The sequence below is a fragment of the Rattus norvegicus genome, chromosome 3 (genome assembly GCF_036323735.1).
Source record: "Rattus norvegicus strain BN/NHsdMcwi chromosome 3, GRCr8, whole genome shotgun sequence".
NCBI classification, from domain to species: domain Eukaryota; kingdom Metazoa; phylum Chordata; class Mammalia; order Rodentia; family Muridae; genus Rattus; species Rattus norvegicus.
Window position 1 is genome coordinate 184751847 of NC_086021.1, and position 10511 is coordinate 184762357.

The following is a 10511-nucleotide window of genomic DNA, read 5'->3' on the forward strand; positions in this document are numbered from 1 at the left end:
TAGGTAACAAACCCAGGGCCTTGTGCTTCCTTACCTTTTTTGATGACTTTTTCTTGAAAATTGATTTCATTCGATATTAGAATGGCTACTTCAGCTTGCTTCTTCAGACCATTTCCTTGGAAAGTTGTTTTCCAGACTTTCACACTGAGGTAGTATCTGTCTTTGTTTCTGAGGTGTGTTTCCTGTAGGCAGCAAAGTGCTGGATCCTCATTACATATCCAGTTTCTTAGTCTGTGTCTTTTTATTGGGGAATTGAGTCCATTGATGTTGAGAGATATTAAGGAGTAGTGATTGTTGCTTCCTGATATATTCATATTTGGATGTGAGATTATGTTCGTGTACTTGTCTTCTCTTTTTTCTGTTGCAAGACAATTAGTTTCTTGCTTTTCCTAGGGTGTAGCTTGCCTCCTTTATGTTGGGCTTTAACCATTTATTATCCTTTGTATGGCTCGATTTGTAAAAAGATATTGTGTGAATTTGATTTTCTCATGTAATATCTTGGTTTCTCCATCCATGTTAATTGAGAGTTTTGCTGGGTACAGTAACCTGGACTGTCATTTGTGTTCTCTTAGGGTCTGTATGACATCTTTCCAGGATCTTCTGGGTTTCATAGTCTCTGGTAGAAGTCTGGTGTAATTCTGATAGGTCTGCCTTTTTACATTACTTGACCTGTTTCCCTTACAGCTTTTAATATTCTTTCTTTGTTTTGTGCATTTGGTGTTAATGACTGTAATGTAACAGGAGGAGATTCTTTTCTGGTCCAAACTGTTTGGAGTTCTGTGGGCTTCTTTTATGTTTATGGGCATCTCTTTCTTTAGGTTAGTGAAGTTTTCTTCTGTGATTTTGTTCAAGATATTTGGTTCTTTGAGCTGGGAGTCTTCACTCTCTTCTATACCTTTTATCTATAGGTTTGATCTTCTCATTGTGTCCTGGATTTCCAGTATATTTTGGGCAAGTAGTTTTTTCCCTTTTACATTATCTCTCACTGTTCTGTCAATGATTTCTATGGAATCTTCTGCTCCTAAAATGCTCTCTTCTTTCTCTTGTTTTCTGTTTTATGCTTGTATCTACAGCTCCTTGTCTCTTTCTTTTTTTTTATATATCCAGGCTTGTATCCCTTTGTGCTTTCTTCATTTTTTTTCTATTTCCATTTTCAATTCCTTCACCTGTTTGATTGTGTTTTCCTGTAATTCTTTCATGGATTTTTGTTTTTCCTCTCTAAGGGCTTCTACTTGTTTATTTGTGTTTTCCTGCATTTCTCTAAGGCAGTTCTTTATGTCTTTCTTGAAGTCCTCCATCATCGTGATCAAATGTGATTTTAAATCTAGATCGTGCTTTTCTGCTGTGTTTGGATATCCAGTGTTTTCTTTGGTGGGAGGATTGGGCTCCCATGATGCCACGTATTCTTGATTCCTGTTGCTTGGGTTCCTTCAGTTACCTGTCAACATCCAGTTGTCTCTGGTATTAAGTTGTTCTGCTATTTCTGAGAGAGACTTGACCCGTCCTATAGGCCTGTGTGTCAAGAGTCCTGTTTTCCTGTTTTCTTTCAGCCAGTGATGGTAATAGAGTGTTCTGCTTTGAGGAGTGTAGTCTTTCCTGTAAACTGGCTTTCAGCTGTTCCTGTGGGCGTGTGTCATGAGTCCACCAGGCAGGTTCCTTGGAACAGAAAAGTTGTTCTTACCTCTAGTCTCGGTTCTGAAGTGTTCCTGGGGGCTGTGTTTGAACTCTCAGTGAGGGCATCAGTCAGCAGGGCCTCCTCCTCCTCCAGGATCTCTGTGCACAGGGCAACCAGATGGAACTAAGCAAATTCCTCTAGAGTCAGAAATGTGGGCAGAGAGTAGTCTCCTCTGGTTTCCCAGGTGTGTCTGCCCTTCTGAAGCTATAGCTCTCCCTCCCACAGGATTTGGGTGCAGGGAGCTGCTTGACCGGGTGTTTTCAGATCAGGACACAGTCTGGACTGCAGTTTACAGCAGCTTGATTGTGCCTGTCTTCCTGTTCCCAGAGGCCCTATACAGTATCCTCTTAGACCAGGGATGTGGGCAATGGTAGGGAGAGTTGGCGGTCTCTCCTGCCTTGCAGTCTCAGGAGTGCCCACAAGTCTGTGTGATGAACTATCTTTCCCATGTTGTTTTGTGAGTTCTTGAATTTCTGAATGTTCTACATTCAGTTTTGTTTGACTAATTTTGTCATGTTTAGAAATTAGTAGAAAAGGGGTAATAGGGTTCCTTCAGAAGTAGTTCATTTGAATCCTTTTACCTTTCTATTACCTCCAGCCAATGGAGTGATTCACAGAAATTCAATTCTTACTTACAAAAGGAGCTTCTGAGATGCAAAATTTCTCATGTGCTCATACTGCTGGGTCTGTAAATAGTACAAATTCCACATCTTGTAACATAATCCATATAGCAGGAAGCAGACATTAAATAAAGTGTGATGTGAGGAAATTTTATTATCGTCCAGTCTATTTTGAATCTGTGGGCTTCTTTTATGTTCATGGGCATCTCTTTCATTAAGTTAGGGAAGTTTACTTCACAAAAAATTTGAAGATATTTGCTTTTTAAGTTTGACATCTTTATTATCCTCTATAACTACTAACCTTAAGTTTGCTCTTCTCACAACATTGTTCTGTTCTGGATTTCCTGGAAGTTTTGACTAAGAAGTTTTTTGGGGTTTTTTTTTGCATTCTCTTTAACTGTTGTGTCAATGTTTTCTATGGTGTCTACTGCCCCTGAGATTCTCTCTCAAACCCTTATATTTTATTGGTGATGCTTACGTATTACTCCTGATCTTTTGCCTATGTTTCCTATCTTCATGTTTGTCTCTCCTTGTGGCTTCCTTATTTTTCCTATTAACAATTTTAGATCCTATATGTCTCTGTTTAGTTTCTTCCACTCTTTTGTAGTTTTTTAATGTAAATCTTTAGGGGATTTTATTGTTTCCTCCCTAAGGCAACTACTTATTTACATGTGTTCTGTAATGCTTTAAAGGAGGTAATTATGTCCTGCTTAAAATCCTCTATCATGACCATGAGATGTGATTTTCAATCCAAATCTTGCTTTGCTGGTATGTTGATATACCCATTGCTTGTTGTGGTGAGAGAACTGCGTTGTGATGATGACAATTAGTGTTGATTTCTGATGCTTCGCTTCATATGCTTGCCTACTGCCATCCAGTTATTGCTAATGTTAGTTGATCTTGCTGTTTCTGACAATAGCTTGTTCCTCCTGCAGACTCATATGCCTCTGATCCTAGGAATGAGAATGCTCCTGGGAGACCAGTACTCTCTGGCCTTGTTTTGGGTCTGGAGGGCTATGACACACCCTTAGCACTGGGCACAGATAGAGATCAAGTGTGTCCTCTCCCAGGCCTCCCCACCACTCCATTGCCAAGATTGTTCCAAGCTCATCTCTCCTTTAACAACTGTGGAGCAAATGTGTGTTCCACCCCGAGTGATTGGCAATGAGGGCACTCCTAAGAGACCACCTCCGTGTGGTGAGGATTTTGGTCTATAGAGCAATAGGACAGGCTCAGCTCTGGGACCAGATGCAGACCATAAGAGTACCATCCCAGGTTGCTCTATAGATCCTGGGCCTTGGGAGGTCCAGGTATTTCTCCCTTTGGACAGTCAGTGGAGAGAAAGTGGGGTTAGCAGTGAGAGGGCTCCTGATAGACCACCCCTGAAGACCAGTTTTGAATATGCAGTTCTTTGGGACAGCTCCAGCTGTGGGCACAAATGGAGACTGGAAGGTGGTATCATGCTGTATCATGTACACATGTATTGTATCTTTTAGGATGTACTGACCAATGATGATGTGCATGTGAACTTCACTCAGGAAGAGTGGGCATTGCTGAATCCTTCTCAGAAGAGTCTTTACCACGGTGTAATGCTGGAGACCGATAGGAATCTCAGCGCTATAGGTAATTCAATGAATTTATCATTCACTTTGTAAAATATAGGCACAGCTGGTTTTGTTCAATATTTGATCTGTTTTTTTTGTTTGTTTGGTTGGTTTTTTGTTTGTTTGTTTGTTTTTGAGAGCTGGGGACCGAACCCAGGGCCTTGCGCTTGATAGACAAGCGCTCTACAACTGAGCTAAATCCCTAACCCTGATTTTTTTTTTTATTTCACTTAAAAATGAGGAAGAATGAAGTGAGTAAATCAGTTATGGTTCTAAAGTTCACTACAGATAGTAATTTAAATGTTGCCTAATTCCAATAATTTAACATAATTTCTCTGATACTATTTTTAGGCTACATTTGAGAAGACAATACTACTGAAGAATACTGTAAAAGTTCTAGAAGACATGGAAGGTAATTGTCATATGAAAGATGATAAGATAATACCTCCCAAGAAAGTTTCATATGTGTAGCAAGTTTTAAAGAAAAGCAACTGGGTAAAATACACACTGCATCAAATATTGATTAGGTCATCATTATATGTCTACACCCTTTTAATAAGCAAATAGTCCATAGTAAATTGTGGTGAACCTTATTCTGTAACAGCATGGCTAAATTTAATGATATGGACAGTTTTAGTGAATCAAGAATGGTTTTGTGGAGAAACCTTAAACCCTGTACCACATCTCTCTGAGGAAAACAAATTGAAATTTTGTAAATGTAATATAGAAATTTATTTTGTTATGTGTTGAATGTAGTGCATTATTCTTCTTTTGCTATGGATGTCATATGTCCCTGTGAATGCAAGCCAGGAGAGCATAGTGATACTGAAAGAAGCAACATACCTCTCTCTTTTCCAGAACAATTAGAAGATGTACAGTAGATACCACTTTGAGGAGAGTTTCTTAATGTGGGAAAAGTTGATAAATATTTAGTTTTTGACTATGATTGGTGACATTTAAACATTCAAAGTGCTGAATCACATCATGAGATTAGGGTTATAGAAATATTCCTCTTTGTATTGGCTCATGTTGCAAATGTAGTATTCCTCAAAGATAGCAAAATTTATGTTCACAGCCAGACTACAAACGCTCTGAGTTCATAGAGTTTTCTTCAAATATGTTAACAATCTTAGTAGAAAAATTATAGAATAAATATGAGTCATGTAACCAATTCTCTTCCTATTCCATGTGTCTTCAAACGTTCAAGACATATAAGGCAACATCTTTGAATATAAACAGACTGATATTATGTTAAGATCATTTTGCTCCTTACACTTAAACAAAATTTGAAATGAATTCATAGATATAAAAAGATTCATGAGGGGGTTGTGGATTTAGCTCATAGGTAGAGCGCTTGCCTAGTGAGCACAAGGCCCTGAGTTCAGTCCCCAGCTCCGAAAAAAAAAAAAAGATTCATGAATATAATCAATGTGAGAAAAAATTTACATGTGTCAATTGTATTTGCAGGTATGAAAGAAGTTTTCCTGGAAAGCAGACTTTTGATTTTATTCAGTATGGTAATGGCTTTGCAGTTCAGAGTCATACCCAAAGGCATAATGGAGAGAAGCCCTATGAAGGTAACCTATGTGGTAAAGCTTTTGTACAGAGTAATAATCTCAAAAGACATAAAAGGACACATAATGGAGAAGAACCTTCTGAATGTAACCAATGTTGTAAAGACTTTGTAAGAAGCAGTGCTCTCCAAAATCATAAAGGAACACATGCAGGAGAGAAACTCTGTGAATGTAATCAATGTGGTAAAGCCTTTGCACGCAGCAGTACTCTCCAAATACATATAAGAACTCATACAAGAGACAAACCCTATGAATGTAACCAATGTTGCAAAGCCTTTGCACGAAGAAATAATCTTCAAATACATATAAGAACTCATACAGGAGACAAACCCTATGAATGTATCCAATGTGGCAAAGCCTTGGCAGACAGCAGTACTCTCTAAAAACATAAAAGAACACACACAGGAGAGAAACCTTATGAATGTACTCAATGTTGTAAAGCATTTACAGACAGCAGCACTCTTCAAAATCATAAAAGAACACACAGAGCAGAGAAACCCTATGAATGTAATCAATGTTGTAAAGCCTTTGCAGGAAGCAGTAATCTCCAAACCCATATAAGAACACATACAGGAGAGAAACCATATGAACGTAACCAATGTGGCAAAGCCTTTGCACAAAGGAGTAATCTCAAAAGACATTAAAGAACATATAATTGAGAAAAACCTTATGAATTAACCAATGTTGTAAACCCTTTGTAAAAAGTGGTGATCACCAAAAATATAAAAGAATGCATACAGGAGAGAAACCCTATGAATGTAACCAATATGGGAAAGCCTTTGCAGGAAGTAGTAATCTCTAAGAATAAAAACGAAGACATACTGGAGAGAAACCCTGTGAATGGAACAAATATGCTACAGCCTTTGCACAAAAAGAGTCATCTACAAAGACAACAGAAACCATGCAGGAATGAAACCCTTTAACTGTAACCAATGTGCCAGAGCTTTCTCACAAAGCAGTGGTCTCTAAAATCTTAAAAGTACACATACAGGAGAGAAACTTTTTTGAACGCATCCAGTGTGGTTTTATAACATTCTCACAAAGCAGTGACCTCCAAATACATAAACAATCACGGCAGAGAAACCCAATGAATGTCTTAAATGTTCCTAAGCCTTAGACATCCCAAGCATCTTCAATTGTATAACTGAATATGTACTAGAGAAAAATGCTTGGACTGTAACTACTGTGGTAAAATCTTTCCCAAAACAGTCATTTCCTAGCCCATAACATAATTCACCATGCATAGGAACCCTATGAATGTAAGAAATGTGGCACGCCTTTTGCAAATCATAGTACTTTGCAAGTAAATAAAAGAAGACATACTCAATAGAAACCCAATAATATAATCAGTGTTATTATGCCTCTCTGTTTGAATGAGCAATCATCGTTCAAATACATAAAAGAAGACAAACAAGAGGGACACCCTATGAATGTAAGCAAAGTGGTAACACCTTCGCATATCAGTCATATTCAAAGGCAAAAAATAAATCATAATTTAGAAAAATGCTTTGAGTGTATTTAATAAAACCTTGTGAGTGCATTTAGCCTGGTAAAACAATCATGTATTTCTATAGATTTCACCAACATGAAACGATCCGTATCAGATAGTAACTATGTGAATAGATTTAATATGGGGAGGTCTTTTCAATTCTCACATATCATCATCAGGGTAAAAAAAAAAAAGCTATGAAGGCATTGAATATGCTAAAGCCTTTGCACATTTCTAAAGTCTTTATCATCATGAAAATAATCATGCTGTAAAGATATGAGTGTAAACAATGTGGAAAAGCCTTTGTGCAATAGGGTTCTCTCAAATACAACACAACTCAAACACAGGTGATGAAAATGGCAGGGATTTATTGTAATAATGCTGCTCCTGGATCATGGACAGAAAATGAACTCAAAGGGGTAGATGCTTATGTAGATTAAATGTCAACTGTTTTAGGATGTGGGTGTTACAGTTTAGTCAATGATATTCGTTTGTTATTTGATATTAGAGTACTCGTGTTGTGTTTTGAGGAGCACAAGATAAATAGCCGGGGCATTATTAGAGACTGTCATTATGTTTTCAAAAACAAAAGATGAGTAAAGGAAGGTGGCCACCAAAGGGAAGTCCACAACTCCTGTCTGCTTCGGAACGTGAACTTAGTTTCACCAGATGATTAAAGGAGGTTGACTAAAAAAGTGGGGTATTCTTGGGGCTCGGGCTTGTTTCTTTGTTGCTTCTTCCCAATTGGTGTGGATTGGTTGTAATGTCCTCTAGTGCTAAATTGGTTCCCAAATTACATGAGAATCCTGCATTTGAGACCTGAGACTCCCTATCCCCAGCATGTTCTTATTGGTGGAATTATAAGGTGCCAATGTCTAGGCAACGACAGAGGGATCACTTTTGAATTCAAGAGCAAGGAGGATCACCAAACCAGGAAACGAATTGGATGCAGGCTTGAGAGCTGAGAAAGACAGAGTACCCTCCATGTAAGTGCCAGGGAGGAGGAGCCTCAGCGGTGTTGCCCCAAGTCGGTTTTGAGTAGCAAAGATGTGATAAAGATTTTACTAAGCAATCAATCAGAACTGTCACAGAGGGGTATGTTAGCAATGTGCAAGTTTGGGAGTGGCCCAGGCAATGAGATGATTTATGCATATTAAATACAGATCTGTGTGTGCATGTGTCCTTGTGGGCTTGGTTTGTATGTGCGTGTGTATGTGCGTGTGTATGTGTGTGTGTGTGTGTGTGTGTGTGTGTGTGTGTGTGTGTATCCTTCATTTGAAAATCCATACCATTGATTGTTGTGGATATGTACATATTTTTTAATGTTCTGTGGTTCTTCAGGTACCAAATACTTCAAGAATGTCATCCAAGGAGATTATCTAAAGATGCTAGATAATGTAAAAGAAATAAGATGAATTTTTAATAAAATATTTTGTGTGTGTTTGTGTGTGTGTGTGTGTGTGTGTGTGTGTGTGTGTTTTTACTGTGATGTGGGTTATTAAGGCATGTAAGATGTTGAGACTGAGAGACAAAATTTTAGATCCTCTTTATACAGTGTTCGAACTTACGTTGTGAGTATTACACACTGTAGACATTTCCTATTGCAAATAATAGAAAAACAACTGAGGGATTTGAATGTTCATCCATATTATGGCAGATGTGCTTACTGATACTATGTTCTCTGTATAAATCTTGCATTCCTTACTTCTTCAATTCTCTAATGAAATCTGGCTGTTTCACCTCACATGTCTTGAAAATATGGGTTTGGTGAACCTGGTGTTCAGTTCTTCTGTAAGTGGAATTATGGGCTTCCTTGTTAATTCTTTTATTGGTTACCCTAAGGCTGTCACCATACCATTTTGTTTTTTTGTTTTTTCTTTTTTCATTTTTTTCAGAACTGGGGACTGAACCCAGGGCCTTGTGCTTGCTAGGCCAGTGCTCTAACACTGAGCTAAATCCCCAACCCCTACCATCCCATTTTGTATAGGGTGTGATCTTCTCACATTCCCCCAATCATGCACAAGTGCTTTGGTTTGTTCAAAGCCCAGAAGACTTGTTAGTTTGTCTCAACTACCATAGAAATGAAGAGGATGTGATGGATCCTTATAATTGTCAACTTGGCACAATCTGGCATCACAGGAAGGAAAGTCTCAAGCAGGGATCATTTGAATCAGGTTAGCATGTGACTATATCTTTGGGATATTGTCATAATTGTATTTCTTGAGGTGAATACACTCACTAAGGTGAGTGCTTCCATTTCCTAGGGACGCGCCCTGGTTGTGAAAGATTTCAGAAAGAGAACTGTTCATTAGCCCACATAATTTAAGCAATCTCTCTCTTGTCTTTGGATAGCTGTGTACTCTTGTATCAAGCTCCTGAACCTGTGACATCATCAAATAATTGGATATAGCCAGGAACTGTGATCTTAAATTATATTTTCTTTTCTAAGTTGCTATTGTTACTATATTTTATTTTAACAATAACAATGAGCCTTAGAAACAAATTTAAACAATTCGTTTCTACTTCAAGGATTTTTTAAAAATGAAACTTAAAGAGAATGTCGCTTGGATCGGGTAGTCCACAGAATACCAAGTTTATGTTTTTAGAGACATGTATTCCTGTCTCCTGGGATTAAAAGTTTTTTCTAAATGGCTGGAGCTAATTTAGTTTGGTGGAATCTTGGCACAAGATCATTACTTCCTTTATTAAATTTAATAATCTTGAACCCAGGATTCAGCTCCATTTCACTGGATAACTTTAATATTCTAATCACATATGTTGTACTTTTCATCTCTCAACTTCCCTTTTCTCATTAAAGTGCTTTACATGAGACTTAACCAAAAAACAAAGTCTATTATGGATATTTCTGAGACTTCCTTTGTCAAGACAATTAATCTGAGTGTTTTCCCCTTAGCCTCAGGCAGACTCTTCAGACAAGGCATGAAGTAGTGACATTCTACAACAAAATACCACATAAGCAGTCTATACAGCACATACTGAAATCCTTCCCCTTTGAACTTTCTTGTGCCAATCCTGCACAATTCAAATCACTCTAAGTTACAATTTTCCCATTCCTAATAAGATAACATATTAAGTCCCATTTAAAGCATTACATTGCTATCCAAATCAAAAGTCTCAAAGTACACATTCTTTCAAAGAAAAGGATGAACAGACCTATCACAGTAATACCCCAGGCCCTGGTACCAGTTTCTGACTCACTTAGGGTTTTATTTCCGTGAACACACACAATGGTAAATGCAAGATTTGCAGCACAACATTTAATTGGGGCTGGCTTACAAGTATAGAGGTTTAATCCATTATCATCAAGAAGGGAGCATGGCAGCATCCAGGGGGGCACGGTGCAGAATGATCTGAGTTCTACATCTTCACCCAACAGAAGCCAGGAACAGACTAATCATCTGAGAAGTAGGTAGGAGGAGGGTCTCAAAGGCCATCACACAGTGACACACAACCTTAAACAAGGCCATCCCTTCTAATAGTGCAAATCCCTGGGCCAAGAATATGCAAACCATCACAGTATATAACGAG

The 10511-nt window shown here is 38.1% G+C and overlaps 1 pseudogene; it reads left to right on the forward strand.

The window, feature by feature from the left end:
- The first annotated feature begins 3459 nt into the window (after positions 1-3459).
- Positions 3460-6174, forward strand: LOC103691992 (uncharacterized; annotated as a pseudogene).
- The last annotated feature ends 4337 nt before the right edge of the window (positions 6175-10511 follow it).